We start from the raw sequence: 7,516 nt of genomic DNA, 5'->3' as shown, positions 1-7,516 counted from the left end.
AGTTGTACAATATAGAAATGATGAATGGAATATTTTTTTAGTTTTGAAGATCAACTCTAGTGACAAATATTCCTGTTTACTATGTATTTTATATTTTCGGTTATTAATAATTCAATGTCAAAAGTTGACATTATAAATTAAAACATGTCAAACGAAATTCATATATTCCTTCCCATGTTAACAACTTCAAACGTTCATGATAAAGTTGAATAACCAAGCGTGACATTAACATTTTTGAGAGGCGCTAAAAAGTTCGCAGGAATATGGCTTTGGATGTGAAAAATGGTAATGTAATGGTATGATAATGAAGAAAATATTCATTAACAAATTTTCTGTGCCCAAATAGTAAATATGGTTCATGTAATACTTACTCACAATAGCCGTTGGTCACAATAAAAGAAAAATTTGGCTATCTTAGAAGTACAGAAGTTCCGGAGAATTATTTCTACTGCATGGAACAAAAAATATTGCTATTTTTGATGTATGTGTGAATAGAATTACAAATAAACATAAATTCGTGAATTTATCTTACTTAATTTGAAGTAATGTCTTATAAGATATAATACAGTAGACTTTTCGACGCTTATCGTTTTCGGGGCTGTAGGGGAAGCGAACACGAAGTGTCAGAACACCCTCTCTCCTACTACACGCGAGGGCCACGTGACGCGCTCGTGAATTCCAACGCTTTCAAGGGCCGTATAGCTTTGTCAAGTATGTTCGGTGAAAGAAGACCTTCCTTTCGGTGGCGCCGTAACGAAAATCTTTTTGGGGGGCATTCGAAATATAGGAAATTCTCCTTTTTCAGTTAGATTTTCAACTGTAGAAGTTTCAGTGAAACTTATGGAATTTATGATTATTTCTGGAGAAGGAAAATGTTTTAGAAGTCACGAATTTAAACTGAAAAATTAATCGAATTCAGAGTTTCATAAATTCAAAGTTTTAAATTCAAAAATTGCAAGTTGTAAAGAATTTCAGTGGGCTCAATTGTCGAATTTTTGAATATGTAAACTTTGAAAGAATTTCCTGAGAGATACAAATTTCGCGAAATTTTACGTGTTTTTTTGGCGGCTCCATTAAAATTTTATTTAAAAAATTGTCACAATATAGTTTAAGATATTTAGTAAGCAGTTTGACAAAACAAAAGGTATGCCGCCTTGTTCGGAGTATTTTAATATTTACACTTAGCTTTACACGATGAATTTATAATTTCCAACAATTACGAGTGAGCGACAATATTAAAAATTCCACTGTGAAGCACAAAAGATCACACGACCCTATATAAAGTCGCCCTAACCTAAACATAAAGTTCCACTCTAGAATTGTCGAGAGTTAAGCCGCATTCGGCGCAGCCGGCCGCGCATGGTTGTGGGTGAAATGAGGCAAGAAGTGGGGGCGAGCGAACGAAGGAGAAATCGTAAAACGAGAAGTGTCTTCCCAGTGGACACAAAATTTGGCGACGTCTTTACGACATCGTTACGATATCTTTACGACAAATTTACGACATCTTTACGACAAATTTACGACATCCTATGTCCATGCCGTTTCGCTGTCTTTAAGATGTAGTAAAGACATCGTTAGATCATGTGACTTATTTACGATATCGTAAAGACACCTTAACGACATGGACATAGGATGTCGTAAAGTTATCGTAAAGATGTAACGATGACGTAAAGACGTCGCCAAACTTTGTGCCCACTGGGTTAGCAAGAAGTGTCGTAGAGTCTACTGTATAAGTATATAAGTATCTAAAAATAATATATATATAACTTGCAAATAAATTTAGAAACAAACTTTCAAAAATATATTTTGAAAACATTTTATAAAGATTTTCCATCCATATTTCAGCCTATGTTCTAGCAACATTGCACGGCAATATTTTAGCAACATTTCGTTGATATTTTTCAGACACATAGAGCAAGCGAAATTCAATACTCTTTTGAATTGTTGCAGGAATCTTTCGGACCAATATTGCCTGGCCCGGGTAGAAATGGCCTCTTTATGCCTAAACTAAATATTGGCTCTTACGAGGCCGCAACCAGATTTTCTATAGCTTGAAGAATCTAGGCTTTCCCTGTGCTGGCCCTCGACAGGTTATTTTCGTGTGCTACTTAACTTAAATTATTTATATACTCACTTTTTAGCAATATATTTTTTAATTAAACTAAATGAAAAGCTTTATTCATAAAGATATATTTAAGAAATAATGTCTATTAATTAATTGTTTTCTCGAGATGACTTTGTAAAGCCCTTGACAGGTAAAACGGGTAATACAGCTGTGAGTGCAAAAAAGTACATTAATGTTTTTATTCTCAATTATACTTAAATTTAAAAAAGAAAAAATTAAAAAAATTACCAAGATGCAAACTTTGAAAAATTTCATTTTTTTTTCTGAAAATTTTTAAAAATTTGGTGTGTTAAAAATATGAAAAGAATTTTTCTTAAAGATTGATTGAATTTGAAATCATGTAAATAGGTTTAAAAATCATATATAACTAATCGAATGCAAAAACCTTTTTTCCTAATTTCTAAAGTATAGGATGAATACCTTCAAGCATTTATAATATCGCACTCAGCGTGGCTGAGTGTATTTTATTATGTATTTTACATTCGGATTAATATTTTCCTTCTTTGAATCAAAAATTTCTGGTAATAGATTACGACAATGTGCTAGTTAAAATTGTTACTATTGCAATCATAGCATCATACTTCATAATTTAAAGCATGATCAATTTTTTAATAATTTAATCATATTTTATTTGAATCAACAAAATAAGAAACAATAGCTATATGCTTCTGTATAATAGCATATGCATTTGACAGAGCGCGAAAACATCGTTTGATGCTTCAAAACAATATTTTATGGATTCGGAAGTTTTTTTTCTCAGTTTGTGAGGGACTATCTAGATTCTTTAAAGACCGTATTTATAGGCCCTCATTGGGTTGCCTACTGATGACCTCGCTAGATGAGCGTGACGCTATCGCCTGCGCCCTCGATAGATTGCCACTTTAGGGCCTCGATAGAAAATAGGAAATCTAGACAGGGCCTCTTAAGAACCAAGTTAAAATTTCTACCCGGGGTTCGGACATTTGAATGTTTTTTTAACGTTGCTGAAATATTCGTTTGGAATATTTCCAATGTTTCAATTAAATATTCTAGAAATATTTCTAAAACATTACTTTTTATGGGGCTAGGCAAGTCATTAGCTATTTTTACACAAAAAATGTTCCAATTCGTTAAAAAAATGGTGGCAGCGAATTCTTTATGTTTCTAGTGGACAATAATAAAAAATAAAAATTTAAAAAAATGGTTCGTATAATATAGAATTTTTTGAGAATGTGCAAAAAACATGTTTTTTTAGGTCCCGGAAGCTGGAATTACAACATTGTCATATCGATATGGGTACTATTCCATAATTTAGTGCTAATTTATGCTAAAGAAAAAAATTGTTTGCCCGGTAATTTTTGTCAAGTTGCATAAAATTCTCCGTTGCGCAGGAATTTAGTGCTAATTGAGTGCTTATATATTCTGTAAAAACTAAATTTTGTGCCCAGTAATTTTGATAAAAAACATGTAGTAATGGTGGCTTCCGGTGACTGGTATGTGAAACTCGGAAACTATGACTGATTTCAAATTCTGCTTTACGCAGGAATTTAGCGCTAATTAAGTCTTATATATTCTGCAAAAACTATATTTTGTGTCTGGTAATTTTGATCAAAAACATGTATTAATGCTGAAATCAGATGACTCTAGTATATGGAACTCGGAAACTAACAGTGGTATCAAATTCTCCTTTGTGCAGAAATTTAGAACTAATTAAATGCTCTAGATTTGTGCTATGCACAAAATCAGGGCACTTTTTTTAAACCAAAATCGTGTAATAATGCTAGCTTCAGGTGACTGGCATCATAAAACTCGGGAACTATTATTAGTATCAAATTCTCCTTTGCATAGGTATTTATAGCTAATTAAGTGCTAATACATGCTGCAAGAATTAAATTTTGTTCCAGATAATCTTGGTTAAAAACATCTAGTAAGGCTAGCTTCGGAGACACCTGAAGTCAGAATTACTACACATTTTTGATAAAAAAAGTGCCCAGATTTTTTGAATTAGACAAATCAAAAGCACTTAATTAGCACTAAATTCCTGCGCAAACGAGAATTTGATACCACTAATAATTTCCTTGCTTCATATGCTAGTCACCTGAATCCAGCATTGCTACATGATTTTGCTTAATAACAAGTGCCCGGATTCTTGGATAGCACAAATCTAGAGCACTTAATTAGCACTAAATTCCTGCGTAAAGGAGAATTTCATTCCACTAATAGTTTCCCATTTTCGCATAACGGAGTCACATAAAGCCACAATTAGTACATGTTTTTTTAGTTAAAATTATCGGGCCCAAAATTTAGTTTTTGCAGAATATATTAACATATAATTAGCACTAAATTCCTGCGCAAAGCAGAACTTGATATTACTAATAGTTTCCGAGTTTCACATATTAGATTCACCTGAACCCAGCATTACTACATGTTTTTGATCAAAATTACTGGATACAAAATTTATTTATTGCAGAATATATAAGTTCTTAATTAGCACTGAATTCCTGCGCAAAGCAGAACTTGATATCACTTAGAGTTCCCGTGTTTCACATACCAGAGTCACCTGAAGTCAGCATTACTACACGTTTTTTGAAAAAAAAGTTCCGTGATTTTTTGTAAATAATACAAATTCAGAGCACTTAATTAATACTAAATTCCTGCACAAAGGAGAACTTGATATGATGAGTAGTTTCCAAGTTTCATATACCAGTCACATAAAGTCACCATTAGTACATGTTTTTGGTCAAAATTAACGGGCACAAAATTTAGTTTTTGCAGAATATATAAGCAGTTAATAAGCACTAAATTCCTGCGTGAAGAAGAATTTGATACCACTAATAGTTTCCGAGTTTCGCATACCGGAGTCACTTGAAGCCAGCATTACTACACGCTTTTGCTAAAAGAAAGTGCCTGGATTTTTTGCATAGCACAAATCCACAGCACTTAATTAGCACTAAATTCCTGCGCACAGGAGAATTATATACCACTAATAGTTTCCGAGTTTTGCATACCGGAGTTGTAGGTTCAGCTGAAGCTAGCATTATAACATGTTTTTGAGCAAAATTACCGGTCACAAATTTTTTTCTGGAGAATAAATTAGCACTAAATAAGCACTAAATTATGGCATATAGTGCCTATATCGATATGAAAAAGTTGTAATTCCAGCTTTTGGGACCTTGTTTTTTTTATTGAGCCATGTGCACTTATTTTGCAACACGTTGATTATGTCGAACATGGAAGGTCTTTGGCTGGAAATAAAGAAATATGTTATCATTTTTCTTTTTCTGAAAAAGTACCCTCTAATTCAGAGGTTTTTCGATTTCGAAATTTTTTATTGGAGCATTTTGAATAACTCGGAAGTTTTTTCTATGAAAACAGAATAATTACATGTTTCCTTTAAATTGAAGCTGAAGAAGATTTGACATATTCAACTTTTTCCACAAAAGTGTGCATTTAACTTGATCCCAAAAGCATGTTTGTGCACAAATACAAAAAATTCTGATTTAGACGAACAATCTGTTGTTTAATTTATAATTATGAATGATCCCTCACAGCATAAGATATCGACGGGATCTCCCATTTATCTCTCAGGATATCGTGGGCATATCCTAGGAGATCATAGGGATATCGTAAAGGATATCCTACAGGGTGGAAATTTCGATAACCCTGGAATGTCCCAAGGATATCTCAGAATATCCTCAGGATGTACCATTAATGTCCCAAATTTATATGCCAAGGATGTTCCCAAGATATCCCAATTCTATAATTTAGTATATTACTGGAAATTTAAATATATCTACTGCCGATTATATTTATATTCAATCGTGTCAATAAAATAAGAAATAATTTAACAATATTAGGTGTTTTCCGGAGATATAATACAAAGTACAATATTATAAAGTGCAATAATAGTAAACTTCGCTCTAACGTCACTTCCGGGTAAATTCCATCATGGCTGTTAGTGTGTGAAAACTGTTGCTAAATAATAAGTGACACTTTAACAAAAATCAACAATTTCTCAAATATTTGTGTTAAATTATAATCAATTGTCATTTATATAATACAAACGAACGCGGTACATATTAGTTTAATTGTTTTTTCATCATCAAAACTGATTTTGCCGTTGAAAAGTAAGATCTCTAAACTGGGCAATTTAGATTTTACAGGTACAATAACAGCCAACTTTTAAATTTTCAGGGAGTGAATTATTTTTCAATGTAAGTAGGCTGTTATTGGCTATGAAAATTATTCGCATTAATAATCTCTTGCTAATTATACTGAGATAGGAGTTTGAAAGAAAACGAATATTCGAGATTTGTTCAAAGTGGTTTTTTTTTTCAAACGGAAGCTTGTAAAGCTTAATGTTTTCAGGCATTCTAAAGGTTTGAATAAATATGCATTTCAGAAATATTGGATTCCATTGCCAAAATTGTGTATATCCCACACAGGACATTGAGTGGATATCGTACCAGGCGAAAATCTCGATATCCTTGGAATATGCCAAGGATATCCCGGGAGATTTTTGGAAGAGTTTTTAGGATATCCTATATCCTGTTAAGATAGGCTAGGGATATGCCAAAGATATCATTTTGTTGTGAGGGATTGTTCAATAGGAAAAACGGTACATATACAAAAATTGCTATAATTTTTGAACCAATAGGATGTTTTTTCTTCAATTTGTAAATAAAGAAAAAGAAGAGAAGATATTAAACGATTACTACAATTGTTTTTTTTATGATATATTGTAAAACATAAAAAATTATGTACATAAATTCTTCAGTTGCCATTTTCCCTCAATATTTGCCTATGCTCATGCCCCCCCCCCCCCCTCACGAATAAATATCATGGATATTTTAATTCAAGATCGAAAAGAAATATATTTTTTCATGAATAATTTTATGCAAAATAAGCATGAAAAAGATTCACAATTAAAAACCAGGCTTTCGCAGTACCCCACTTTTCATGTAATTAGAGACGCAGGATATCCCAGGGATATCCCTAGGCTAACTAGCATATCCCTGGGATTCTTCCGGGATATTCAAATGTCTTAAGTAGGATATAAATAGATTTTCTATATCCTACTTGGGACATTTGAATACCCCGGAAAAGTCCTGGGGATATCTTCGATATCCCAATTTCCGCCTTCCGGATATCCGACGAGTTATCCCTGGGAGAGAAATGGGATCAAATAGGATATCCCGGTGTATACTATAGCTGTAAGGGAACCTAAAAATAAGCATGAATAATTACTGCGTAAACTCCGCCAGTCTGCCGTTAACATTTTCTTGATTGAATCGATCATGTAACAGATTGTTGTACTAGGCAGTCTGATAAGTCCCTGAAAAATGAAACACGGAGACGTTTTTTTGGCCAAAGTCGGTTTTATTTTTCAACATACTCTCCTTTTAGGTCGAT

The sequence above is a fragment of the Belonocnema kinseyi genome, chromosome 8 (genome assembly GCF_010883055.1).
Source record: "Belonocnema kinseyi isolate 2016_QV_RU_SX_M_011 chromosome 8, B_treatae_v1, whole genome shotgun sequence".
NCBI lineage: Eukaryota > Metazoa > Arthropoda > Insecta > Hymenoptera > Cynipidae > Belonocnema > Belonocnema kinseyi.
This window is presented reverse-complemented; position numbering follows the sequence as displayed.